We start from the raw sequence: 13,833 nt of genomic DNA on the forward strand, positions 1-13,833 counted from the left end.
AATGTTCTGTCATTAATCCACAGCCATGAAATGTTCTGCTCATCTCTCCTCTGCTGCTTGTCTAAAATGGAGCATGTTAACTGTATTTGCTCACTGCTTTGCATTCATGCCACTAACCCCACGGCAGAAAGCCCCGTCACACCTGCTAATTTCAAACACAATGCTTTGTTTCTCACCTCGCTGCTCACAATCACGCGGCTTATGATTTTTCTGAGCGAGGCCGGCTCACGTGGACGACAAAGAAGCCATCAATCAGAGCCCTTGGGGATTCTTTTGTGTTTTTCACATGTCAAGAACCTGCAGTCTTTCCTGTCGTTTTGGGGCAATCTGACTGTTTGGCAGACCTCCTTGCTAGTCGAGTCCCATTTGTCTGGTGTGGCCTTCAGTGAAGGTGTGCATTCAAGCAACGTGCACACACACACACACAAAAAACCCTCACAACCACAAGCTGCGTGCAAAGCACAACACCTGGATCCAGACAGCTGGCCTGATGAGGTCTGATGTGGCCTCGGGCATCTGAAAGTCTTCCCTCTCAGTGGGCTCGCTCAGCTACCTGCAGTGTTTCCTACAGCAGCGAGGTCAGGCAGGCGCGCCGACCTCAGCAGCCGAGGGAGTACCTCAGATGAATTTTAAAGAAAGCTTTGGTTGTTGTTGTTCTCATGGTGTTCTGTAGAGCTCTGTGCAATAAATCCCCTCAGCATCTTTCCTCATCCTTGGAGCTCTCAGGTAGTATTTATACAACAACAACAACAAAAAATACTAGGTAATTGATTAATAAACCTTTGGAACAGATTGCACTGTGACATCATTATCATCAAAAGATGGGCTCCTGAATGAGTCCTTATAGATCATCAGATCAGAGAGCACACTTATTAGAAAGCCTCCACTGCATGGCTTTACCCACATGCCCTGCCTGCGGATCCACTGACATTTCAACTATTTCCCTCCCTTCGACAGGCACTTCAGCGTCCGTCAACTTCCACGCTTCTGAGAGCTTCCCAAATGAACCCTTCAACTAAGTCCGGAGCTCACATATTGATTACCATTTCGGATGCTCTCAGATTCTGCACTTCAAGTGACAGTTCGGCCGGTTGCATCTATCACTCATCAACTGACCCCGCAACTTCAAGTCGCCGGCATTTCAAGACCATCAAGTGTTGACTCTCAAATCCATACCTTAACTGCTCTAAGTGCTGTCGTGTCCGCTAATTGTGTGTATTAGCCTCATGGCATCTAAGTGCTCACACTTTGACTGTCGCTGGAGCTTTTTATGGCACTTACGCACGAAGCAAGGCTTTTTTAGGGTACTGTGTGACCTAGATGCCGAAACTTATGTATGTATCCTATGCCGGTGCGAGTCATTTCGATTTTGTTTGTTTATTTGTTTGCCACTTAGTTGCCACTTTTTTTTTTGCCATTTGGGTTCATTCCTGTTTTAACTTCCTGCTTCATAAATATTGCAAATGGTATTAGGGTCAGTCAACATTGTGTTACTCATTTAGCAATACAAGGATAGCAACTAGTAAAGAAAGGTTTCAAGAGCACCTTCAACTTTAGCTGCAACTCCCACACACGATTCCAAGTGCATCAAGTAAACCTATACATTGTTAACCCCCAGTACTGCCTTGCAAAGTGACCTACTCATTATGGTATTTTCTGCCCATATCGCCACAGTTCTGTAAACTACGAGTTCAAGTTTCTCCTCATTTAAAGGTTAAGATATGGCAGCTGCCCACGCTTCCCCACCCTGAACTGACCCCTCCATGCCTGCATCTACCAGAAACACAGCACACGCAGTTAAGCGATTTGGTGATTCAGTCACCTCTAAACTTTATGAGGTTTTTTTTTCTAGTCTTACATCAGGCTCAGCCCTGAAAATTAAAGCCACGCGAATTAAATTAAGACATTCCACCCCCACCACTCTCCACTCTCTCCTTGTGGTTTGGAGTGTGGTATGAGCCGAGGAGTTAATAAGCGTATTAATTACCTGTGTGGGAGACAAACCAGCTCCCTGAGCGAGCCCACAACACACCCACCACCCCCTCCATCCTCCCACAGACCAACCGAAGACCCTCACAGTTGCGTTTAAATGAGCCATCATCGCCCCAGTGTCTCTGAGGTCAGCCGAGGCTCTGCCAGTAGCACGGTACATGCCACAGGAAGTCTCTACAGCCGCACAGTAATGAGAATAATTACAATAATACAAGGTCAAGCAAGACGAAGGAGGACATGGAAAGAGAAATGGTAGTAATCCTCCTGGATACTGTATGAGCTCGCAGCTCGATGCTTAAGTTTGTAATTATCTCTGTCAGGGAAGGAGGTTTCTTTTCGCACACATGTCCCCAACAGACGGCACACAGCGTGACAAATCTTCGACCTGCCTGGACATCTCTGGAAAACAAGTGTCAGAACTTCATAGATTCTGTCACTCACACCCACACACGCGCCGGCACACACCAAGCAATAATGTGAGATCTTGTCCAAATTTTATCAGGGATCTTATCCTACGCTTTGGGCATGCCCCGGCAAAGGTGCTTTCTCACAGCCAGCTCTGGCCCGAGGAAGCTGAAAGCAGAATGGCGGAACAGAAGAGCATCAGCTCACCGTGTGCATCGCATGCAGCCAGAGGTCAGCACAAAGAACAAGCGGAACAAACAGCAGGATTTCATTCTGAGCCGCAGACCTTCTCCTCAAAGCTCTTACAGGAATTGGCACGAACCTAAAATCGTAAAAGAAATTTCTCAACACATCACAGGATGCAACAGTCAAGTTTTTATGTTTAGCCCTTTGTTGATGTTAGGAAAAAGGATCAAAGGCATGTTCTATCTATCTATCTATCTATCTATCTATCTATCTATCTATCTATCTATCTATCTATCTATCTATCTATCTATCTATCTATCTATCTATCTATCTATCTATCTATCTATCTATCTATCTAATCAACTGAAGGTTTCACCACTATTCACACAATGAGTCTGGAGGATCCAGCCATGAATGAGCTATTAGGGCGCCACTGAGTGTTGAAAAAAATGCCCAACCGCACCAACGCACAACCACTCAAGGTCAGTCTGAACATCTTTCTATAACTCTCTGGCTGTCACCAGAGCATAATCATTGCGAGTGCACCTCAAGAAAACTTGAACAAGTACAGTCGTGGCGCAGGGGCAACCATTGAAAATCTGAATATGTCCTCCAGTGACTTTTCAGGGCTACCCATCTATCTTTTCAAAAAAATGCTGATCAATCCAAACTGGTTACCAAAATTGCCAAGAAAAACACACAGACCCAACTGGCCCTGTCAGCAATATACGTATTTTTCCCTTTCCAGTCTGCGCTTGTCAGTTTGTAGACTGGTTTATTTGGAATGTAGCTGAAGGACGTGTTGCACTGTTTGTGGCTGAGAACGTTTAGTTTCAGCTGGTTGACCCTCTTGCTAAGTCCTATTTTAATGTGCAGTTTAAACTTCTGCGTCAATTTGATGCCATAGCTACAGAAATGTAATTACATGTGATTGGTCCACTTGGTAGTAGCATGTTTCTGCTTCATTATAACTGTGGCTGCTACTGCATCTTCGCAGTTTTCTAATTGATTGTTTTGGATCAATAAAGATGGAACACATCGAGAAAATGTTAACTGAGGCAGTTCGGAGACACAAACTTTTATACGACTCGTCTTCTGTGAAATTTCGGCAAAAGTTTAGGTTGCTATTGTTGAAAGTGAAGCAGGAAGTAGAAACAAAAATGAACCCAACTGGCAAAAAAGACACAGCGCCAACTAGTGTTTGGGTGGCGTTTTTACAGAGCTAGCAAGACGGACAAGCGCACAAGTATAAATGGTTCCCACCAGCGTAGGTTATGTCATCCATGTCCCAAAGATGTATAAACCACACTTTAGTCCAATTGATGCACGGCCTATGCTGAACTCTAAATGAACTGAACCTTCAGAAATACACTCTGTGTGAGTGAACGTAGAACATCTAGGAAGCCACTGCGGAACTTCAGCTCTTCCTATTCCCCATCAACCAAAAAAGTAAAGAAATAGCGTGACCGAGGAGTTAGAGGCAGGAAAAACAATCAAGCCGTGCCCACTAGGCTTTGACTCTGGCAGACGTGAGCCACCATCTCCATTTTGCAGGTGTTTGAGCGTCTGCTGTGTCTGTGGATGCTCGCAGTCTCATTTGCATTCATATGGCGGAGCAGTGGCCATAAAAGTGATACAGGCGCAGCGTAATGTAATGGCCTTTTTTAAAGTAATAATGTACTAAAGGGGTATATTTATATCAATGTCACAAAGTGTATGATGGTAAGAGGGCAAGAGTTACAGTGTGTGTGTGTGTGTGTGTGTGTGTGTGTGTGAGGGGGCAGGTTTACTTCCCTGCTTTGCAAGGCTGCTGCGCATCATCAGTGAAGTGAAAGACAGCATTCTGGCATCTTTTACACACCGATACACTGGAGAATAAATTCCCACACGAGACCACCCTTTTCTTCCACACATGTACACGTACGCATGCACAAAAATAGCATCCTCACAGCATCCTTCTGAAAAAGAGCAAAAACATCAGGGGAAAAAAAAAAGTTGCTGAGAAGTGAAAAGCCTTCTAAGCTGTTGATCCTGTTTGCCGCTTTGAAATTTTCCAGGAAATCTTCCCTTTCAATCTTCTTCACTGAGGGATGAGCGCGTGGCGAACCAGGCTGACGGAGATGTAGCCTTATCTGTCGCGGGGCAGAGTAGCACTCTCAGAAGCTCAGCACACTCAGGTGCTTCATCTCTTGTGTCCTCTGCCAGTAAACCTAAACCCTTATGAAACAGCGTGGCGGCTGGAAAAGAGAAATCATAAGGGAGTGCCACATGCTAGACCAGGTCAAGAGATCAAGAGATTTCATAGACTGTTGACTGGTTTTTGGTAGAACTGTCATTTTCCATATGTTTGAAAAACTCCTCTATATTTAGGGTTTACTTAAATCAACAGAACTTGATGTTACACTGATCTGGCATAACATTAAAACCACCTTCCTAATATTGTGTAGGTCTCCCTTGAGCCTCCAAAACTGTTGCATCCTGCCGGGGATGGCTGCAGCCATCACGGAGTGTCATTGCTATGGGGTGGAGGTGCCTGGTCTGGTCTAGGTGGGTGGTACATGTCTAAGTAACATCCACATGAATGAATGCCAGGCCTGAAAGTTTCCCAGCAGAACATTGAATTGTCACAAGATGGTCAATGTTATTCACTTCTCCTGTTGTGGATGATCAGTGTATGTTGACTATTGGCAAAATTAGTCCCACCGTCTACCCAGTGCTTTCTGTCAAGGTGTCTTTGGATTGAAAGAAAACACATTTGTGCTCTTATATTTGGCTTAAACAATACATTTCAGTTTGGATTTATTTTCTGCAGTGTCTGGTTTTGCATTTCTGCATAGCATAGCAGCCAGACAGGCCAGAATAGCAGAAATTTGGTCTGGAGTCGCTCAGTTGGGAACGGACTATGCTCTTCTCTGATTATGATCAGCCGTGCCTATCAAATACTTTAGACACTCTTGATGTGGTGAGATTCAGAAGAGTGACAGTGGCACAGTGAAACACATCATTTGAGCATTGTGAAGTTCAATTTGTTTACAACAAAATTGCTCTCTGACAGTTTCTGTTCTGTATTCATGTGCTACTACACTAGGGTGAGTCTGGCTACACCGGACTGTTCTTCATACATCTTTGCACTTTTTTCTTAAATTGCACCAACTAAATCAAGTTTTAAGACAAACACACTATTGCAAAGTGGTGCTGTAGAAAACGACACAGGGAGGCAGTTAAAGTTGGGCAATGTTGCACCAATATGTAAAGTGACCCCTTTAACGGACAAATAACCACAGGCTAAGTAGACTTTGTCACATTGTGTTGAACAGTTGGAAAGTCGGTCTGGAAGTATGCTGGGAACAGATATTAGGCAATCGTTCCGCACTCTAGTCTCCTAGCCCCATAAGGTCCAGTGTGACCTTATGGGCTAGTGCTAGTGTGAGTGCCTGGCATGGTATGGTTGGAAGAGGTGGTGAACATGACTCGACCCTCTTGATTCCATGAGTGACTGCGTCAACTGGCCCTAGTGTGAGTGCACCCTGATTATTGAACTGTTTTGGTGGGTTTTATGTAGTGATGGACAGCAGAGTAACAGCGTGTCATCTGAAAGCAATGGAGTTGAACATAATAGCTCTGATTAGTTATAGACCAATTATTCTGTATCTTATACAGATCTTATTCTGAAGGGTTTTGTTCTTTGTACTGGTGGAAACATTCCTTATAATGAAATCTAAATTGTGTGTTACCAGAGCCACATCCATACTCTATAGTAGTTGCCAGGTTAGGCAACTACTATAGTATTAATGAAAAAATCTTGTGACTCCTTATGATCATCTGATTCAGTACATTGCGTACATTTCATTTTCGGTGCAGCAACTCCAGAATAAAGAACAGTGACACAGGGGCTCACAGCATTACAGCATTTTCAATTCAGTCACAGGATTTAATACACAAGAAGCACAATCACATACTATAACTCATTATTACATGACTCATATTGAAATTTCACTCGTGACAGAGAAATCAGGCATGGTCCTGATGAATTTCCCCGCCATTGAAAAAAGCATTGCTGCTGTTCCTGCGTTTTACAATGATGTCTTCATCATGAGATAACAGGCTACCCCTGCAATGTGCAGCTGTATTAGGATTGCACCAAAGGAGTGGCCCAGCGGCACTCCAAAGAACACAGCTTTACGCTGATTAGACCACATTCAGAAAGTTTACAACAGTGACAGTCACTGACAACCAGTCAAACGCTGCGGTTGAATGTGGCCAAAAATATCCTTTTCTTCTCCCTTTGGTGGACGTCAGTCCATCGACCGAGCGGAGAAACAGCCCATCCAATTTACGAAGAAACAGTTGGACACTCGTGCCATTTTAAAAGGCTTCCATATGTTCCTGCTGTGCTACAAGAACGCCTGCCTTTGCATCTCAAAGACAAAACCGTCAGCATTCAGCAAGAGGTTGCATGTCATGTGACTCAGGGAATATGAGTAATTAAACATCAATAGCACATGAGCAGCTAGATTCCACATGATGTCAGCATATGGTGTATTCAGGAACACCTGGGTGTCACTGTTACCAGAACCCAGTTAGCAATCATTGTACAGCAGCTGCATGTAAAACTTAAAATAAGCCAAGCCATGTTTATTAAAATACAAAACTTTTGGTCCGGAAAAATAGATCCTCTTTATATGGCCTCTGGACTGACAAATCCAGTTGAGGAAAATCCTCACATGCTTCTGAGTAAGGCAAACCCTGCAAGGAGTCTATTCAGTGACCAGCAGTGGAAAGCTTAACCTTGCAGTGGTAGATCCTACTGCAAATGTGCACAACTGTATGAAAAACAAACTAGGGAAATGTTTGCAAGGAGCACACACGCCTCTTCAGAAATAAATAAATAAATAAAGCTGAAGGTTAAAAATATATGTGTAACTGTCATTGGTGTCGTATTTGAACCGTTGACAGCTGTTGGTTTGGTATTTTCAGTAACCAGAGGTTAGATTTCTTTCAACATGAAAGGCTTTTTTTTTTTTAGCGAGCTGCAACCCTACTGAGGCGGATGATGATGGAAAGGGGAGTAAATAGAAAAATTTACAAGAAGACGGAGGAGGGTATGGGGAGGGGGGTTAAAAAGAAAACATATGTAGCTCAGAGCCTCCAAGGAGGGTGCGCCTTTGCTTATTTTACTTGAACCTGTTGTTGTTCATTTGAGGAGTCGCCAGATGCTGCTGAGAGCTGCTCTGAATTATGAGAAAAGTAAGTTGGGGGGGGAAGGGGGTGCGACAAATCCTTTGTGGAAATTCTTATCTGACTGGAGGAAAGGGGGACCAAGGCCCTGACAGATTCAGGGCACAGCGTGTCATTGTGTGCCTCGAAGTGTGTGTGTGTGTGCGTGTTCCTTTTATTTGTACTGTGAAATAGGACATGGTAAAATGCTTCCTGCTCATCTTCACCTTTGTTATTATTTCAAGGGCATATAACCTATTTGGCTGAACCCGAATCCTTATTTAGATACACACCAAAAGTGTGTGCACACATTTTGCAAGACAAATCAGAGGACTGGAGGCAAAGCAAATTTCTCATATGTTCGCCCAGATCCTCCAGTTTGCTGCCAGTCTGAAGGTAACCTTTCCCTTCGTCCCTTTATCTTCATCTCTGCAACACCCTCTCCCCACTTTGTTTCTCACCTCCTTTCTCCCGTCGCACAAAAGGACACCTCGCTCTACGGTGAGCCTGGCAATGAGGTGAAATTTAATCAGACACGGGGGGGGGGGACCCTTCATAGAAAGTGGGAACAAATGAGCACTTTTTCTCGGCTCCCTTAACAGTTGGAGTGGCACCGGGCTCGCCAGAAAATGCTCGTAATCAACGCATAAACCGCGGCCGTCCGTGCAACAAAGTAATGACCGTCGACAAATTGAATTGCATACTTTTCATGCCACTTGTGTCATCAAGTGTTTTGTGAGGCAACTAAAATAGCTGGGGAAAGGCGTTTACTGAGGCGGCGGACGGCCTGTGCAGTCAGCGAAAAAGGTGGCAGGTCATGAATTCTGTTTTTTCCACAGGGGGTGGGAAAAAAAAAGAGGATGAAAAACACTTCTGAGGGAATGAATGATAGAAGAGCCACGCTGACCTCAAAGCCTGACGCTGCCAGAACACACCGCTGTCTGCTTACGCATGTCTGTGAATGGGACTGAGGGTGTGACTGGATATGTGTGTTTGTGAGGGTGTGAAGAAAGGCTTGTAAGCTTGTACTGTACTGTATGGACATGAATGCGGTGTGTGCATGTGAGTGTGCAACCACAGAACTTAATCCCTTGCTGGTCTTTGGTGGTGACTTTGACTGCCAAGTGGGACCAGGAGAGTGTTGATTTGTTTTTGTGTCTTTTATCTTTATTTTATTTATTTAGTGTTGTTAGCAAGGGGGGCTCACAAGAATTTCACTGTCTGGCCTGAAGTCTGGCCTGCATGTTTTACTCCATATGATAAGAAACATCTTGAATTAAATGAGAATAAAACATATTCAAAACCTTAAACCTAAAGCAAGATATGGGACAACAGATCGCCTCCTTTCCACATGTGAGAGGGAGTGCTCACAAGATGGCCACCACTCTTCTTCTTCTGTTCCAGTTCACTGTGTACTGGATTCTAGAAGAAGATTCTCACTCTTTTAATCAGTAACAACCAAAATTGCTATATTTCTTCAAGGGATATACTTCCAAGCAAATAAACTGTTCAACCACATTTAGATATCTAGTTTAGGCCGTGGAAAAATGTCCAGCTTTTATGTTACTGTTGGATGTTAAATTGAAGGAAATGGCATAATTAACCAACAACTGAGAAGCTGTTTTACCAAATTCTAACCAAGTTGAATTTGGTATATCACAGCAAGTAAACATTCTCTTAAACTAACGCAGGAGTGGCGTTAACTCAAGCTAACTATCGGGTGAAGAAAAAGACACCTTTTATTTTTATTTATGTCGATCAAGTAATTACAATAAATGTTTGGGGTGTAGAATGTAGGGGATGTGCAGTGCACAATGGTGACATGGTAATATGATGTGTAAAGTAAGAAAACAGAGTGAACAAACATCTGTCACACTGGTAGGCAGGAGGGATTTCACAACAGCTCACCTGAAGAAAAACATAGATTCATCGGCTGAAAATAATATCTGTATATTTATACAGAGACACCATCCAAACACCATACAAACACAACCATTGTTTTAAAAACATTTTTGGAAGCCAACAGGGTAAAAAACCTGTGACTGCATATTGTACAGAAGTGTAAATGTGACACACTGTTCCAGCACTGAGTACATGTTGTTTCCTCGTAGAGACGCTACACAGCAGTAAGTTTAAAAATATTTAGCATAGTGTAGTGGTATGAGGCACCACTGTCCTGAATACTTCCGGTTCACCCTGCCCTCTCTGGCCAATCATTAGTCACACAGAGAGGATAAAAGTAGGAGAGGTTTCTCCCCCCTGTCCTCTCGCTTCCTGCCTCGTCGGCCCGCCCACTTCCAGGTTGTCCCCGCTGCTCACCGCATCGGACAGGTAGGCACGCATTAGCATGCCGGTAAAAGTGCACACTTGTTAGTGTCAGTTAATTCAAACATAACCTTTCCGATAGATCCGGCATCACGCGGTCCTGGCAGGGCACTGGGGTCGCTATCACTGGCGTTTAGGTGAGTTGCGGTGTGCTGCTGCTGCTAATTGTCTTGGCCAGGTGTTGAGCCTCCTCCTTTCTCCACTCCTCTCCCTCTAACAGTGCTGGTTGTTGGTGTTGTGGTGGCTGTCCCCCGCCGCTACGTCGACCCTCTTCACCCCTCTCCCTTTTTGGTAGAGACCGAAACCGACCGGATAAAAGGCCGGTAGTTTGGACGCCAAGCAGAGTAAGACTGGTACTGAATAATCCCGGCTGATTAGCCACGGCTGCCTCGCCACTTCGCTACTGCTACCTTGCTACTGCTACTTCGTTGTTCCTGTTATTTCGCTGCTCCTGTTATTTCGCTGCTCCTGACTTTGGGTTCTTGACGGCCGTTTTGGGTCGACCTGCTTCGCGCTGCTGGCCCGGGTTTTCTGCTGCTATTGCACGTGTGGCGGTGCGCGTTCGTGGGTGTGTGGCTACCGCTTGTGCTGGACATTACGAGCCCAGTCCGGACCCCCAGCCCCTAGTTTGGATTGCGTGTGTGTGTGAGTGTTTGCGTGTGTGTGCGTTTTAAATGTAATTCTCAAGGTGTGGTGTAATTTTGTTTATTCATTTATTTGTATTTTGTTTCTTTTTCTGATTTAATAGTAAAGTTTATTGTGGTTATTTATTTTTTGGTTAAGTGGTTTGCTTTGCTTGAGTAAGGTGTCATTTTGGGAGTTTATTGTAATTATTTACGTTCTATTTGGGGGGAAAACTTCTTAATTTCAGCCCTCAGTTACCTGTCAGAAATGGATTAGTTACGATTACTGTTGAGTAGATATCTCTGGCCAGAGACTCTTTAATCTGTTTGTTAATTTGTTTGATTTTTGATTAATCTAATTGTATTATTCCTTAGTGTATTAATTGATTATTCTTTAATTCGTTTATATTGTGGGATATGTTTGTTTTCCTTTAATTGTGAGCCCTGTTAACTGTGCTTTATTTTCCCTAGAGCTGGAGGTGGACGGTGGTGGTGGTTCTTCCCCGGGTGGTGTTGGTCCCCTGTGTGTGTGTGTGGTGGTCCCTGCTTATTTTGTGCGCTCCTCACGTTTTTTTGGTTGTGTGAGTGGGGTGCCCCCCTTTTCATTTTTATTGTGGACGTCACTCCCCATGTTGGTTCCTCCTCCAGCCGGTAAGCCCCAGCTCATATCCTTTTTCTCAGTTGGCTCCGTTTTTTTATTATTTTCATTTTGTCCCATGCCTTGTTTATTTTAGAGTGCCAAAATAAAGTTTTTGTATGTGATAATTGAACTCCGTCTCCTATTCTCCCTGATTGAACGAACCTGTGTCCTTTTGTAATAGTTGGTAATTGACCTTTAATACGGGTCCTTGGGCCCTAACCCAAGGTGGCGTTGTCGGTTGTATACAAAAGAGAAAAGAGTTTTGAGACATAACTGAGTAAATTATCCCTCGTGTTGCCACAAACTTGATGTTGTCGGCAGGATACAAAAGAGAAAAGAGTTTTGAGACATAACTGAGTAAATTATCCCTCGTGTTGCCACAATAGCGTAGCATTTTTTCCTCTTGTACTTTTTAGCAGCACATCTGCTATACCAAAGCAAGATTTCTGATCTCCACTATCATAAATATGAGCGGGACTATGACACAAACGCAACTTAAAAGTGGGATTGTCAGAGCTTGATATTAACACCCACCAACCAGCCAAAAGTGGGCGAATTTCAGCAGTAGCACAGCCACTCCCACTAGCCACTTTGGCAGGCTGAATTTTATATAAATTTTTTAATTGTAGAAATAATCGGAACTACAACACTAAAACTCCCATGAGCACTGCGTGTTCAGTGTTTGCTCATTGGTCCATTCTTGACCAACGTCACTATAGTCAGGTGTTCTCTTCGCAACCGGTTGTGAAGCGGTGAAGTGATAATGTGGAGGCAAGAACACGGCTCTCTCCTGAATACTCGATTCTGATTGGCAAATCGCCAGTATTCAATGCTGATTATTTCTCATTGGACCTCCGCTGCCCCTGGCAACGAGATAGACAATGTTGCCCCTGCCAACCAACAACACTTAGCTCACTTAATAACTAGGAATATGGAGTATTTTTTGAATATAACATTTATTTTATTTAGAGAGGACAAAACACTGGATACATGTCTGAAGAATAATATGTCCCCAGCAAAGAAGAAGAAAAGAAAAGCGTGTAGAATGGGTAAGAGAGGTGACAATAACTAGGAAGCTCGTTTTACATGAATAAAATCTCCTTGAATCATTATTTTGAGTCACATTATTGAATAATTTAGTTGTACTCCGTGTTCTAAACGGGCTTTTAATATGTGAAAAGAAACAACACTTTTTATTACTATAGACGGCATATTTTCATATAAAAGGAGCTTTAGGCCTACACAGAACCTCATCGGAGCTGAATACTTGATAACTGCCTGCAGTGTTAAACATTTCTTGATATATACTCATTGATTGACTGTTTATGCAACACGCCTTCGTAGCCTCTTCCTCTGCTGCTACTTTGACAGTTCCTCCCAGCACCTCTATGGGTAACACTGCCCCCTACTGGCCTTGGCCATCATTAACCTCTCCTACTGAAGCAGTACCAATTCAAACAATTATTACAACCAGATCCTGTCGCTCATCTGGTGTTCTCAAAGCTGCAAATATTAACAACCTCTTCCATTTCAATTTCAGTGCTACTGCTTCTCCGCCGCTTGGTATTCTGTGTAACCTGGCCCTGCTGAATATGAGGTCTCTCTCAAATAAGACTTTTATTCTTAATGATTTCATTTCATCCACTCAGCTGGACTTCCTGTTTTTGACAGGAACCTGGTTGAAGCCTGGTGAATACAGTCAGCTTCTGGAATTGTGTCTCCCTCAAAACGAATTCTATAACTCCCCTTGGCTTTGCGGCCGTGGGCGAGGTCTAGATGTTGTCTATAGAAACTTCCACAAGTGTATCCATATTGGTACCAACAGCCATCCTAGTTTTGAGGTCCTCATGTTAAAGTATGGTGGCCCAAGTCCAGTCCTCTTTTTACTGGTGTATCGTCCCCCAGGCTGGAGGCTACGTTCCTCACTGAGTTTCCTGAGTTTCTGTCCTCACTTATGATGAGCTATGACAGAATTCTGATCTCTGGTGATTTTAATTTTAATGTTGATGTTACATCTAACAGCAAAGCCACTGAATTCCTCACCATTATGGATTCCCTCAATTTTGTGCAGTCTGTCTCTGGCCAAACCCATAACCATGTTCATACATTAGACTTTGTGTTCAAGCTTGGTCTGAATATTCCCTCTCTAGATATGGAAGACATGGGGATCAGATCATCTGTGCATTGGATTGTCCATCACCTGCTTCATTTTATTGGCAAACCTCAGTCATCTGTCTTACACTCTTGCACAATAAACACACACACACACAAATTTGCCGAGGCCTTCGCAGCCTCTTTATCTCACAATGTCCTGGCCAGTTCCCCTTATATCAATACTGAGGAGCTTTTAAGCCAGTTCAACTCTACCTGTGCTCTTATTTTAGATGCTGTTTCCGCCCTTAAGACGAGGAAATCTAAAATTAAAACTCAGCCCTGGCATAATGC

This window comes from Mugil cephalus, chromosome 14 (genome assembly GCF_022458985.1).
Source record: "Mugil cephalus isolate CIBA_MC_2020 chromosome 14, CIBA_Mcephalus_1.1, whole genome shotgun sequence".
Lineage (NCBI taxonomy): Eukaryota > Metazoa > Chordata > Actinopteri > Mugiliformes > Mugilidae > Mugil > Mugil cephalus.